The sequence below is a fragment of the Lates calcarifer genome, linkage group LG3, assembly GCF_001640805.2.
Source record: "Lates calcarifer isolate ASB-BC8 linkage group LG3, TLL_Latcal_v3, whole genome shotgun sequence".
NCBI lineage: Eukaryota > Metazoa > Chordata > Actinopteri > Centropomidae > Lates > Lates calcarifer.
Genome location: NC_066835.1, coordinates 22,300,309 through 22,314,618, shown reverse-complemented (window position 1 = coordinate 22,314,618; position 14,310 = coordinate 22,300,309). Strand labels below are relative to the sequence as shown.

Below are 14,310 nucleotides of genomic sequence, written 5' to 3'. Positions count from 1 at the left end.
GAGAGACAGAGAGGAGACAGAGAGAGGAGGAGAGACAGAGAGAGAGGAGACAGATGGAGGAGAGACAGAGAGAGGAGAGACAGAGAGAGAGGAGGAGACAGAGAGGAGAGACAGAGAGAGGAGAGACAGAGAGGAGACAGAGAGAGGAGGAGAGACAGAGAGAGAGGAGACAGAGGCTGCCGAGCTGCTGGAGGAAGGAAACATAAAGACAAAAAAGTCCCAGGACAAGAGACAAGTACTCACAGAATGAAGATGACGACACCAGGAGCCGATATGAAAAGATTCCCTCGGATGATGGAAGCCAGTTTAGTCTGGGCCGGTCCGGGACAGAGTATAGGATCCACAAGGAGGAGAGCTGGAAAAAAGCTCCGGGGAGAAGATGAATTTTAAAAAGAGGAAGTGAAGCTTTGGGGACAGTCGGCGGGAGCCTCGGGGCGTCTGGGACTGAGGAAGCCCAGTCTCTGCTCTGTCCTCTCCACACTCAGTCCTTTGCTGTCTCTCTCTTCTTTTATTTTTCTGTCTATCTGTCGCTTTTTGCTTTTATCTCAGGCTCGGTGTGGAGATTGAGGAGGCAGGGGGGACACTTCCAGATAGAACAGGTCCACACTGGGAGGCAGGAGAAGACGTCTGGAGGAGGGGATGAGTCTGTCTGTGCTGGACTGAAGTGACAAACACAAACTGAAAGTCTGTTTTCTGTCAGTAAGAAAGAAGAAAGTGAAAAATGAACATTTCAGGCAGAAACAGGGCCTTTCCTCTCGTCCTTCCCTCCTCAGCCTCCTCTGTTTTCCCTCTTTTCTCTGGAGGAGCCTCCACCGCTCCTGCCTCTCTGAAAAGACAGATCTGGTTTGTGGACGAGATGAAGAAAACACACGATCGGGGCAGAAACACACTCAGTTACAGACGGACAGAGATAATGGTGTGTGTCGGAGGCACCTGCTCTGCCTCCTCTTTCTCTTCCTGTCTGCTTTTCCACCTGACTGCCAAGATTAAGGCATATAATCAAATTCTCTTAATTGGCCCTGATGGTGGCGACTGGCCAAGAGTCTCTCCTCTCTCTCCCTCCCTCCCTCGCCCACACAGTGCAGAGAATGACAATGAGTCCTGGGAGGCTGGAGGACCTGCCAGTCAACACTCGGGGCTCTCGCAGTCCACTCTACCTGCTGACTCACAACTAGTCGTTATCTTGTCCACGGGCCGCCGCCCTGATCTCGCCATACCCTCCCCACCGCCCCGCCCTCTGCTCCTCCCTCCTATCGATCACTCAGGATGATTGACAGGTCTGTCTTTAGCCCCTCCTCCGCTCTGCTTTTGCCACCGTTTCAGTTCCTCGCCTGTTTTTTTTCCCTCTTCCCCTTTTACCCTCTTTGTGTTTGTACCTAATCTCTCCTGCTCTTCCTGCGTCTAATCCCCATCTAGATCTGCTGTTGCTAATTGGTTTCAGGTGTCTCTGGCGGCGGCGGGAAAGGAGAGTGGGGAGGGGGTGGCAGGGAAGATTTCACGCCGTCGTTGCCATTAATTAAAAAGATGATTACTCAGAATACAAAGATTAAAGACGAAAATAGGAAGCGCCGGGGCCGATAATAACCTGGTAGCACTTTCTAACTCCTCGCTCAGCTTATCGAGTGTGTGTTTGTTTCAGCTTGATGACTGTGTGTGTGTTGGTACATCCAGCAGCTCTCAGCTCGTTAAAGGAAAGTTTCTGGGAGGTTTCAGCGGGTCGCCGTGGCTACATGGTAGCATCACCTCCTGTGACTCGACATCTCCAAGAATCTGGTCCTTTTTTATGTTCGGCTCCTGCACAGCACAGCACATCCACTGAGTCCAGGCTCGGGTTCACTTACACTTGTTTTTGCATCACAGTCCCCAAACAGGATCCAGGAAAAGGAAAATCCTCCCACAAGCTCCCAGGCTCCTCTGCGACTGGAGAACCAAGTCCATTAAAAACATCCAGAATCCTTTGCTTCTTTACTCTTTTCCCTCCTCGGCGTCCTCACAGCAGCAGCTGGGGACCACAGAGCCTTTGAACGGATGCGGTTGCCATGGCACTGTCGAGGAAGATGTGTCGATTGGCTGAGAGTCAGGAGGCGTCTGACAGGCGCTGATGGTCGATGGAGGTTACCTGGAGGGGTCAGACCCGAGGCATTCTGGGAAATGATGTTCGTGGATGCCACAGTGAGGACGGGCTGAGACCTGTAAGAAGAAGAAGACGGTTTTTATTTGGATGCTCTGCTGTTCCACCCCCGATGAAACAGAATGACTGAGTGTGGGTGACGTTCGCTCTGAATTTATTCTTAATGGAAATTAGGATCTGATCTGATGTATGTTTTGTGTTGTATGAGTTAGTATGGCAGCAGTTCATCTGAAGGTTTCCACACAGCACTCAGATGGTCGACGTTACTTTGTTTAGTTTTTTAATGACGGTGAATCAGGCAAACACTAAATACAATAAACACAAGTGTAGAGATTGAAACGAGATAAATCACAGAGAGAGAAAACAGAAGAGATGCAAAGACAACAACACAGAGGATTATGGAAATCTCAACTTCTTCAAGCCCCAAAAAAAGAACAAGAAAAAGCCCACACAGCAAAAACAAAATGAAGCTGACAAGTGTAGACATGACTGGAGTCAATGAAAGCATCTAAACAACAAGAGGAAGAACACGGTGGGAAACAAACGACCCAAACAGAAGAAGACGCAGAAACCTGAGACAGAGGACGTCTCAGGGGAGTGGGAGGAGTAACGAGCTTTCTGTGGAAAAGAGCAAAGTGGGAGAGAAAACACATGTTGGTGATGTACAGACGAGAACATAACAAGTGAAGAAGAGAGGAGAGTGGGAGGAGGGAGTTTGTTTTTAACTCTGAAGCAGGAGACTTCAGTTAACTAATGTGAGCTGTAGGTGGGAGGAAACACGCCGTCAAAACTGAGGTGACATCTCACTCTGAGATCTGTGTCGTCCTAAAGAGTTTCCATTCTTTTACTGAGGAACCGTTGGAGGACGTCCTGTAGAGCTGTCTGAAATGGAAACAATGGATCTGTGATCTCCATGAGAGCTCTGCCTCCTCTGGACGGTTTAAACACCACCAACCACACAAGCTAATTTAAATGAGATGTTTTATCTGATTACAGAGGATGGGTGCAGAGCAAAATAATCAGTGAATGTCCTGAATGTTCAAAGTCAGATTAAATGAGAGGAGATATTGGAGAATTGTGGACTTGGCAGCAGAAAAAGAATTTCTTTGTAATATTTCTAATTATTTTATTGAACTAATCAAACGTCAGCAGTGGTTTGTCTGCTTCCTTCTGAATCTCTGCCAGCAGCGTTTGTGTTTGAGGCCACGTCAATAAAAAGTTTCTGAGCTGAAGAGAAAAAAAAAACTAACTTTCAGTCACTTTGTGCCACAAGTGCAGCTAATGGAGGAGTTTGTCTGTCAAGGTGAGAATCGTCTCAGAAGTGAGAGAGTCTCTGTCCCTGACGCCTCCAAACACAACAACACCGACCCATAAACATGAAGGTTCATGTGTCGCCCATAATGCACAGAGACGAACCTCCTGTATGGGATGAAAATGTTCTTCAAGGTGATGTTTGCACCTGAAGTGAGAGCAGGTAAAGTCAGAGGGCGCTGACTCTGCTGGTTTCCTCAGTTCAGCAGCACTGAGAGCCAGATCTGATCTCGAGTACAGACTCGCTCTCACGTCTCTATAAATATGATCGTTGCCATGACATCAGCAAGACAACGGTGTCCTGTGTTACAGAGTGGGTTTAGAAGTTCATTTATCGTCACTTTTCATTCCCTTCATTTACACGGAGAGGAAACCTTGGAGTTATGATGTCGATGGTTTTTTTTGGGGGGCGTGGTGATTTATCGACATCAGAGCGACGACAGGAAATGAGGCTGAGATGATGGAGAATGTTGATGCGATGCTCTCTGCCCTGGCCTTCGCCTCTCAGGCTCGTTTGTCTGAAGGAAGAAGAATACTTCATCAAGTTGTACTTATGATCATAAAGTACAGGATGTGATGTAAACCTAAAACCTCCTGATGTCTATACTTTCAGTTTTATATTTAGCTCATTTATGCTTTGCTTCCATTAATGCTCTCAGTAGAAATGATGAATATGAATCAGGCACTTTATGTACAGGAGATGTGATTACAAGAGAAGAAGAGAGAGTGTGTTCTGTGTGTGGAGAGAGAGAGACGCCCACCACAGAGACTGGAGTAGGAATAATAATTACAGCACAATTTCAGCAAATGTGCCTGGAGAACACACAGTTGTCACACTGTTTGAAATGATTGCGATTACACTGATTTAATATCAGAGCACAAACTCAGTTCAAATGTAACCTGCACTAGAATTATCATTAATACTCAAACAGGGAGGATGAAGAGCGGAGCTGTTAGAGACAGAGAGGAAAATATGCTGCTTTACTGCTGCTCAGTAACTTCTTGCATAACATCACCTGTTGCGTGTTCTGTGCTGTGTGACAGTTGCGGCAAATAACTGGAAATGTCAAAGTGACCGTTGCTTTTCAGGTCGTAGCCCGAGGACACACTCCCATTTCAAAACGACAGCACATTTTTCCACTGGATTTGAAGTCAGTCTGCTAGAACACTGTCTGCTGCGACCGCACACTTCACAACAACTTAACGTCACAAAAAAGCAAAGACCAGACCAGAGAGACAAAATCAGCTCTTGTTCAAATAATCAGCCCAAACTGGCCGTGATCACTCCTGACACGTTACTGGGCTTCATGTAATCCAGCTCAAAGAAGAAGAGCCATTAGTGGCAGGTGTTAATAACTGAGGGTCATTAGATTTACATCAAAGTTCTGCAACATTAAACTGCTGAGCTGCTGGTTTAACACTGAGATCATCAAAGTTACTACAGTTCATCCCAACAGGAGCACGAACGTCTGAACCAACAGTCCATCCACCAGTTGACGAGACTTTTCTCTAAAAAACCTAAAATGGTGTCATTAGGGCTCATCCTCTGGAGACCATGAATGTTTGGATGCATTTCATGGCAGATTCGTTCAGTTCAAGCTGTTGAGACAGACAGCTGACAGCTTCAAATCTAAAGGGTTCATCCTCTGGGAAGCAGGAACGTGATCAGTAAACTCCAACTGTTAGTTCCTAACACGTGCAGCTCTGACACCACGACCTGATGGTGGATGTCTGCCATCAACACACGGACTCTCAGGACTGTTTCCTGTGAGACAGGGACATGTTACAGTAAAACCATGGTGTAGCTGAGGACTGTTGGAAAAAAGCGTCTGTTTTATCTGTTTTGGAGGATCCCTCTCCCCTGAGGAGGGTCTGAGCCGCTGCTGCATTATGTTTATGTGATGTAACATACAGGCTGCCAACTGTAACAAGCTTCTCTCTGCAGCGCTTCAGCCCAAGGTCATCTGTCAGCAACATTCGGGGTACGGGAACACTTTTCACCAACACCGTCCCAGTTACATAACGGGGTTGACTCCGCGGTGGGGGGGGGCTCGATGGTCAAGTGGAGCTGCTGTTTGGTTTCACATGGAGAGACACAGTTTCACAGCTGACTGACTGTTTGTGCATATTCATGTTTTAAGCTCAAACTACATGTCCCACAATGCAACGCAACGCAACGTCCTGACAAGCCATGACACTGACTCACACTAAACACAGGACTCATGACAACAAGATGGCTGCATGCTCAAAAGGAGAGAGGACACACCACCTCAGTGATATCAAATCAAACCCACTGCAGTTAACAGTGGATCTTTTGTCAGCCGCCATGTTGGGAAATCAGACCACTGAGCAGCTCAAACTGCAGACAGTCGATCACAATGTCTGAACTCTGATCGTTCAGAACGTTCTGAAGTGTTTACATTAAAATCTAATGTTAACAGCTGAGGTGTTCCTCAGCACCGTTACCTTCAACATCACAACAGCAGAAGAAAAGTCTTTGTGTCACAGCCACACTCACTGTTCCACTTTGAGATCTTCAGCCTCGATTCGCTCGTTGACCGTGAGCTAATCGACCAATTTCCAATTCACATGTATTTACAGTGTGTTTTCCTTTCGCATCTGTTCCTGCTGACCTTCTCACAAACTGCACTTCCTCCTGTTCTCTCCCTGAATGAGTCACACAGACCAGATAATACGACACAGATCTGACATCAGTCCAGAACAGATCAAACTTCTAATCACCTTTGTGCTTCAGCAGCTGCAGTGTGTTTGCAGCTCAGCTGGGAGCAGCAGGTCATTAAAATGAGCTGTTTAAAAAGCCCCTGTTGTTGACCTGTGCTGCGTTTGAAAGAATACATGGAGTGAATAGCTAATGCAGTGGCACCGTGTGCTCAGATTCTTCACAGATACTTGAGCCAGAGCGGCTGTTAAAGAGTCCACTTTACTCTGAGGTTCGCAGGGCGACTGACTGAGGCCACTTTGGCCAGTTTTGTTAAAACAGCAGAAAGGTGGATCGTACGTTTTCACACTTAAAATGTCACTGCTGTACAGTAGACACGTAGAGGTGTTTTCACACTCACTGTATATATCACATGAAATGACAAATGAACTCTACACTCAGTTTAGACTCATGAGTCATTCCTGCACTTAGAAAATGTATTTTTAGTGGAACTGTAACTTGGTTGTCTGAGCTACAGACATAAACTTCTGAAACTTTTCTGCTTTTAATTTAGGAGAAAGCTGAAGGACAACTTCACTTTATAAGTACTATTTATTTTGGTGTACATGTTACATAATGTAGTATTTGTGTTTTTTCATGCTTTTTTCAACAAATACAGTTTATTTTCTGAAACTGTATTTGTCCTTGTGCCTCTGATGCAGTGACGTTCAGCTGTCAGAAAGGTTTATCTTCTTATTTCTCTGCAGAGGATGATGTTGGAAAGTTTCTCAAGATCTCTCAAAGGTACATCTTGAGAGATCTCGCAGAACTTTCATGAGATTCCAAGAAACTTTTGTGAGATCTCAAGAAAGTTTCTCTGGATTTTGCATAAGTACATTTTTGTTTTTTTCCCTCCATGTCTCCTCCCAGGCTCCACAGTCCTTCTGTATTCAAATACTGGACCAAACAGTTGTTGTGGATTCAGTGCAGTCAGTCTGAGCTCTGTTCTTTTCTGTTGTTCTTTATTTTGGGAAATTAGCATGGTTAAACATTTGCTGAGTCAGCTGTTAGGAGTTCCTGGATGTTGCTGATGTTAAGGTCAAAGTTCAGCCTGTTTCAGCAGCAGATGGACGCTGTGGTCAAAGTGCTGAGGACTCACTCCTGATGTCCTGTCAGCATCAGAGACGTTTCTATCCAACAGAACACGTCTCTGTGTTCACTCTGTTCCACATTAGCAAACATTTACCTCATGTTGTGTCCTATTTAAACTTTGCTGTGCTGTTTGTTTGTCCTGCTCTGTTTGGCTCCGATCATCTGAGACACGAACCATCTGTGACTGAAAACCTTCACTCTGAAAATGAATGTGCTGACCAGACCGTCCCCTCAGAGTGTGATTTGTTACAGTTTGTGAACCAGAGTCAAATTTAGTTTTGCTCTAATTTTGCCCCTCTTGCTCACACAGAGGATCAGGATCAGCTTTCAAAGCAGCAGCTTCTGTAACATCACTGAAATGTTTGAGCTCTCTGGTTTGTGTCCACATCAGGGACAGCCAACACTGACACACAGCTGCCTCTCAGAACTATTTTCTTCTTCAACATTTTTTCAATTTAAGTAGCGAGTGTGTCCAGAAAGAATCATTATCCACATCATATTCTCATGTCATTAAAGTGTAGCTGTGAGAAGGAGAATACAGCCTGTAAGCTTCCTCCAGTCTGAAGCAATAAATCTGGACACAAGTTAGAGATCAGATAAAGTCTCCACAGAGGTTACCAGATGTTTTTATCTGGTCTGGTTCCAGATTTCTGAATCAGTCAAAGTGGTCTGAGTCTGGTGAGTTCAGCAGGACAAACGGAGGCTGACTGTGGGGGAGATGTTTACAGCTGTGCATGTTCTCTTACTCTGAAACCTCAGTCAAGTTAAGTGCTCCTAGCAACTGTTGCTGCAGTTGCTAAACAACCAGTTAGCCAAAAGCAACCAGCACCTCTGAAGCTCGGTGACTCACAGGGTAGATTCTGCTAACATCATCTGGACCGTTTCATTTCTGGGCACAGTAACCTTCTGTCATGACTCTAAGCTACTCTACAGCACTGCACAGTAACCAACCAACAGAAATCCCAGTCACGTTGAACTGATTTTAACTGATGGACATATTAAAGTTTCCAGTCGTCTCCTTCAGTGACAGTGGGAGCTCAGCTGGTTAGTCTGCCGTGCCCTCCTCTCTACAGGTTTTATAATATCTAACTATTTTAAGATAATTGCAAAGATTTCACAAACACCTGTAAAATCTCCTGCACCTCAGATTGTCATCGTCTTAAATCGTTTGACAGTGAGGGCGTGACTCTGTGTTTAAAAACCACTTCCCTCCATTCAAGAAAAACCTCTTTGACCCTTTAGTCATTTCATTCCATCCATCCAGTTTGACTGAGAGGAGACAGCCTCCAATTAAAAACCACCATTTTATTTCCCTCTGTGCTGCCAGTCATCTCTCACACATCCACTTTGTAAAAAGCTGCACACATATGCTTTAATTACGACATAAAAGTGTGAGGCCTGACATCTCTCTCTCTCTCTCTCTCTCTCTCTCTCTGTCTCTCTCTCTCTCTCCGGCCAACATAAACTGTGACGGCTCATTCTCACCCGACAACAGCAGCCATTTCCGTCGCGCGAATGGCTTTTCAAATGGCGGTGATCGAGTTTCTAACTGATGTCATCTGGCGTCTAAGAGATGATGAATGCTCGTCCCTATAGGAGGCGAGCGGAGGACGGGCTGAGGGGTGAGGGGTGATGTATGGCTGCTGGCATCATGTAGGTTAATAAACTGAAGTCACACGGAGACGGAGGGGACGGAGGGGACGGAGGGGACGCTCCCGTCACAGATCTGAGCCCCTGATATCATCTGACGCCATCTGGGGAGAATCTACAGCTCCATCAGTCAACAACCTGTTCTTAAATTTCTGTCTAAATCTCTGTGGTTTTTCTTTCGTTACCTTGCTGGGCTCGAGGACACACTCGTTATCATTCTCTATGTCTCTCGGCCTCGCTCTCTCAGTGTCTGTTTGTCTCTCTGCCTTTGTTCTCCTTCACTCAGGTCGTCAGAATACCTTCAGAAACAAGGCAGCTCGCTCTGAACACCGTGCATGAGTGTGTGTGTCTTCCTGAGGGGAAACGCTCTTTACATCTATTCTTTTGATCGATCGACTCAGCGCTGAAAACAAGCTAATCTTTCTACTGAGGTTTGTTATGAAGAGCATCAGTACAGACAGTCCTGGATTAAAAACAGCTCTGACACTCAGCTTTTCCATCTGAACGAGCTGCTGCCACATGATTGGCTGACTGGTTGACTGCATGGATGAGCAGGTGTTCCTAACTGTGCCTTCGGAGTTAAGTTTCCTCCTTCTTCTCAGGTCCACATCAGCTGATCATGTTAACAGACCCTTAGAGGTTGTTCTGTTGTTTGTATAAAGAGTCAGCCCATGAAATATTGAATAGGAGCCTCGCATTGTTTAAAGTATCTACATTTCCATTTCTCTGTTGGGTCAACTTCAGGTCTGATTATCTGACGATCTTATCAGATTCTCCTGTAGTGTGAGGTGTGTTCAGAGTGACTTTACCCTCCCTGATCTGCTCTGAAGACGATCAATGATCAATATTTCCCATCAGAAATCCTGTTGTTGATTTTAAAAACCTTGTGGTGTGACAGGCTTTAGGTTCAGAAGAAGCCACATCGCTGACAGATAAAATAAGATTCACACGTGTGATGTGAACTCATTCGTTAGAGTCCGGCAGTAGATGAGTGGTGAGAAGCAGCCAAAGTAATCAAACATAAAACACCAGGAGCACAAACACACTCACTACCTCCATCAGCATTCAGCACGAGCTCACACACAACATGTTGATCCGTCAGTGTGTGTAAAGGAAGTTGTTGACACCAGGAAGTGGACGCTCAGCCTGAGGCAAACAAACTGAAAAGAGCAGATTGGTTAATTTAATGTGAAACGTGGCTGACCACACTTTGATCTCAGCGGGTTAAACAGCTGCTGGACACTTTGAATCATTACGCTTTCTGTAAGAGAGTGAAATGACCCAGAGTGGACGTGAACCGTTTTGATCATTAACCTTAATCTGAGCGACCGATAATCGATCGTCTCTTCACTGTGCTCCTCCCTGCTGCTGCTGCCTCTGTGTTACTGATCTCTGTTGAGTCATGATGCATTTGGGTGTGAAAAGGTGCTGCTGGTGTGTGTGTGTGTGTGTGTGTGTGTGTGTGTGTGTGTAGGTTGCAGCAAACATTCCCTCTTGGAGCCAAAGATGTTTTTTCTTTCTGCCTGCAGTCGAGCACTGAACACACACACACACACACTCAGAGATGCGCACATTACATATCACACACATGCACCTACACATGTGTAGGCAGGCATACAAATATACACACACACACACACACACACTTATGTAACCATGTGATTATTCCCAAACATACAAATGTACACACACTGAAAACACACACACAAACACCTGCAGCCTCTCGACGCTCACACACAACAAACGTCGACTCCATCAGCCGGCGCCCGTCACCTGCAGCGACAGCAGCACGCTAACGCTCTCTGGAATAAAGCGCGCATACATTAAATGTGGAATCACTCAGCCACAGCCTGATTATCCTTCCACCCAGCGCTCTCACATCTGATCGCTCTGATTCCCATAACGACGCTCAGATGCAGAGGCTTCACCTGACACAGAAACACTAACCATCCAGGGTCCGAGCAGCGCTGGATTCACGACGTGGCTCAACGTCCTTCTGCTACCAGAGGTGCTTTAACGCTGCGTCTGAGCAGTTACCAGGTTCATTCTCCATCCGTCCTTGAGCAGCCGTTCAGCTCGGTGGTGTTCTGCTGTCTAAACACTGAATTATCCCGCTCCACCATGTGGTTCAGTGGTGACACACCACCTGAGAGACTGTTAAAGAGCGCCGTCGGCAGCACAATCAAAGCAGAGAATGTCCTCGAGGGAAGGCCCACTCAGCTTTACACACACACATGTGGCGATGAATACACACTCAAGGTATCAGTCATAGAAGAAGAAAATAAAAAAACAAAGCAGCACTGTGAAAAAGTTCTTCTCTCACCACCGCAGCAGAAACGAGTCCAGTTCATCCAGCTGATGAAGGAGCCAGTTTGTATATGAGTTGATGCTGGCAGACAGAGTTTGGCAGAAAGGTTTGTAGAGGATTTACATCACAATCCTTTTAAATCAAAATGTCCCTTAAACTCTTTATACTGCTCAGTGCATCCTCAAAAAGCTGCCGGAACAAGGCGACGCTGCTTCAGCTCGGAGCTAGCTGTTTAATTCATCACTACTGAAACAGCATGAAGTGAAAGCTGTGCTAAAGCTAAAGCACTACTGAACAGCTAACACTGACTTGGTCTAATCCCACTTTCATCCAGAGCGAAGTTACAAACAGCTGATCATATAATCACAGCTTCCCTCAGTTAGACTCTGTCGTCTTCCTCATCTCTGTCCACAAATAACTAAACAGTGTTAAAGGTACAAACACAGGAAAGAGCAGCTTCAGGTTTTAATCATCTCTAATGTAACACTGGCAGGTTTGTCTGCTGTACCAGCCACTCTGGCACACAACCAACCATCAGCTGGAGCCACTTCTATTTTAAAACCTCTGCTGGCTCTAAAGAGGAGTCAAAGTGGACGGTGAATTTCTGAAGCTGAACCTGTCACCTTGGCTGGAAGATAAAAAACAGACAATTCACACTTCACTTTATGAGAAATTCTAAGTAGAATATTTTACACTGGGTTGTTGTCAGTTGTCAAAAAAGAGTGTTTAAAACGTACAAGTAACAGATGAATGATCCTGTTAGTATCCTCTGTGTTTGGTCTCCTCCTCCTCCTCAGTTAAATCTCTGCCTCCTCAGCTAATGCTGCACCAGGTAAACAAAGGTTGTGTGGTTCATTCACGAGAAATAATTCATTCTGTCGAGTGTTAACAGGTTGAGTTTAAGCCCCCGTTTTAATCTCTGTACATTACTCACCCCCCCCACCCCCCACCCCCACCCCACCCCCCCGCTGAAGGACTCGTTAACAATCAGGCCAAGAAAACAATTAAAAAACATTTCAGCTGCAAATTGGACCACATGGGATGTTTCAGGATGTGAGCACTTTTCATCTGATGAATAATTTAGCACGTGAATGAATCAGCTTCCCGCCTGTTTTCTGTATGTTTGTATGTGTGTGTGTGTGTGTGTGAACAGCAGTGATCAGGTGTACTACTGATGTTCAGCTGTTAACACCAAGCTAACTGTAGCATGACTGGCGTTTATCAGGCTGATGCAAACTGGTCTGTGTGTGTGTGTGTGTGTGTGTGTGTGTGGAGGTACTGCTCCTCGTGGATGGTCATTGTCAGCATGGTTAGAGGAACTGAAGAGGAGGTTGATGAGTATGGAGATGATGCCGGTGGTTGTGGATTGTGTGTGTGTGTGTGTGTGTGTGTGTGTGTGTGTGTGTGTGTTGGAGGGGGTGATGAGGCAGCAGAGTGATGAATGAAGAGAGAACAGGAGGGATTATTGGGGTTCAACCCCCAACTGTCGATTTTATGTCGAGCCCAGCGCCTCCCAGCTTTAAGTGTTGATGACTTCCAGGTTACGATGCATGAATGTGTGTGTGTGTGTGTGTGTGTGTGTGTGTGCGTGCGTGCTTTGTCTGGCTGCTTGGCTGATGGTGTAAATGAGTGATGGCTGCAGGAAAGAGGAACGAAGGAACAAGATGAGAAGATGGGAAATGTGGAAAGCGAGGAAGGTCAGGGACTGAACAGAAGGGGGGTCGGGGGGGGCTCTGAACGTCTGATGGATGGTTTGTTCGAAAACGATGGAAGGCGAAGTGAGAAGGAGGGAAGAGAGGGAGGCGATGGTGACTGATGGAGGAAAATGAATGAAGAAGAGGAGGAAGAGAAGAAGAGAAAACGAGGTGAGATGAGAAGCGACTGAGGGAAAAAAAGGACGAGAAGCAGCAGAAGAGAGCAGGAAAAGAGCAGCCCCCCCCGACCCCCCCTCCCACCATGTTCCCTCCAACACACACACTAAATCACACTCGCACACAATCACACACACACTTACCCATCTGCCTCTCCTCTCCCTGGGTGAGCGGTCGTGGTCCCGGCACAGTTACAGCAGAGCCGGCTGAAGAGAGAGAGGCGAGCGAGCAGAGCGCGGCGGCTCACTCCTCTGCACCGGGAGGAGCGGGAGGAAAAGGAGGTGCAACAGACAACAACACCAGCAAGCGACCCCCCCCCACACCACACTCCTCCTCCTCCCCCTCTTCCTCCTCGTGATCAAAATCCCAGGTTTTACTCCAAATCCACCTGAGGGACGGATCCTCAGCTGTTGATGGTTGAACACACACACTCAGAAACACACACACAGCAGCAGCCACTCTCCCTCGTTCAGCGCTGTCGCAATGACACCGTCGGGCTGCGAGGCTCCTCGGGCTGACGGTGCGAGAGGAGGCACGGACCTCCTCCTCCTCCTCCTCCTCCTGCTTTACCTCCTGCTGCTGTTTGTCCTCTTTATCCACAGAGGAAGAGAGAGAGGAAAAGAACAGATGCTTCTCTTTCTTCCTCTTTTCTTTCTTGTCCTCCTGCTGTCTCTCCTCTCTCTGTGTCCTTCAGTGTCGGACTGAGTGGCTGCTGCTCCACAGCGCAGAGAGGCTGGACTGCATTCCTCCCTCTCCCTCCCTCTCTCTCTCCCCCCAACTCCAACCTCACTCCTACCTCTCTCGCCCCCTCTCTTCTCTCAGCTGCTCTGAATGTATCTCCATACCTCTCTGCTCCTCCTCCTCCTCTCTAAATGTTTCCATCAACCTGTTTTTAGGAACACTTTGAGTGAATGTTGAAGACCAAAGTGCAGCAGGCAGCAGCTGCGTCACATCATCTGACAACCACCAATTAACGCCCGCAGCACATGAATCATCCATAAGAAGACGACATAGGAAGAGAACGTGTAAAACCAAATTCTGGGAGGTGGGAGGAGACGTGTGAGGAGGACTGTCTGTGACTGAGTGATGAAGTTATACCATCAGTCCAGTGGACGCTGCTCTTTAAAAATCAACTGGCACCAACAGTCTCCATTACATCAGGCAGTGCTGAGAACACTGTCGCCAGATTTACAGACTCTTCAGACGCCTCCAAGCGTCAAATCTAGCA

The 14,310-nt window shown here is 46.7% G+C and overlaps 1 protein-coding gene across 1 annotated transcript in view; it reads right to left on the bottom strand.

Moving 5' to 3' along the window:
• LOC108891786 (glutamate receptor ionotropic, kainate 5) overlaps positions 1–13,936 on the bottom strand; it is a 154,475-nt gene extending 140,539 nt beyond the window's left edge. The window contains exons 1-2 of the mRNA XM_018689104.2: positions 13,226–13,936; positions 244–2,190 (exon numbers count right to left, since the gene is read on the bottom strand). The gene's annotated coding sequence lies outside the window, so the exon portion shown is untranslated. The remainder of the gene's footprint in view (positions 1–243; positions 2,191–13,225) is intronic.
• Between the last annotated feature and the right edge of the window lie 374 nt (positions 13,937–14,310).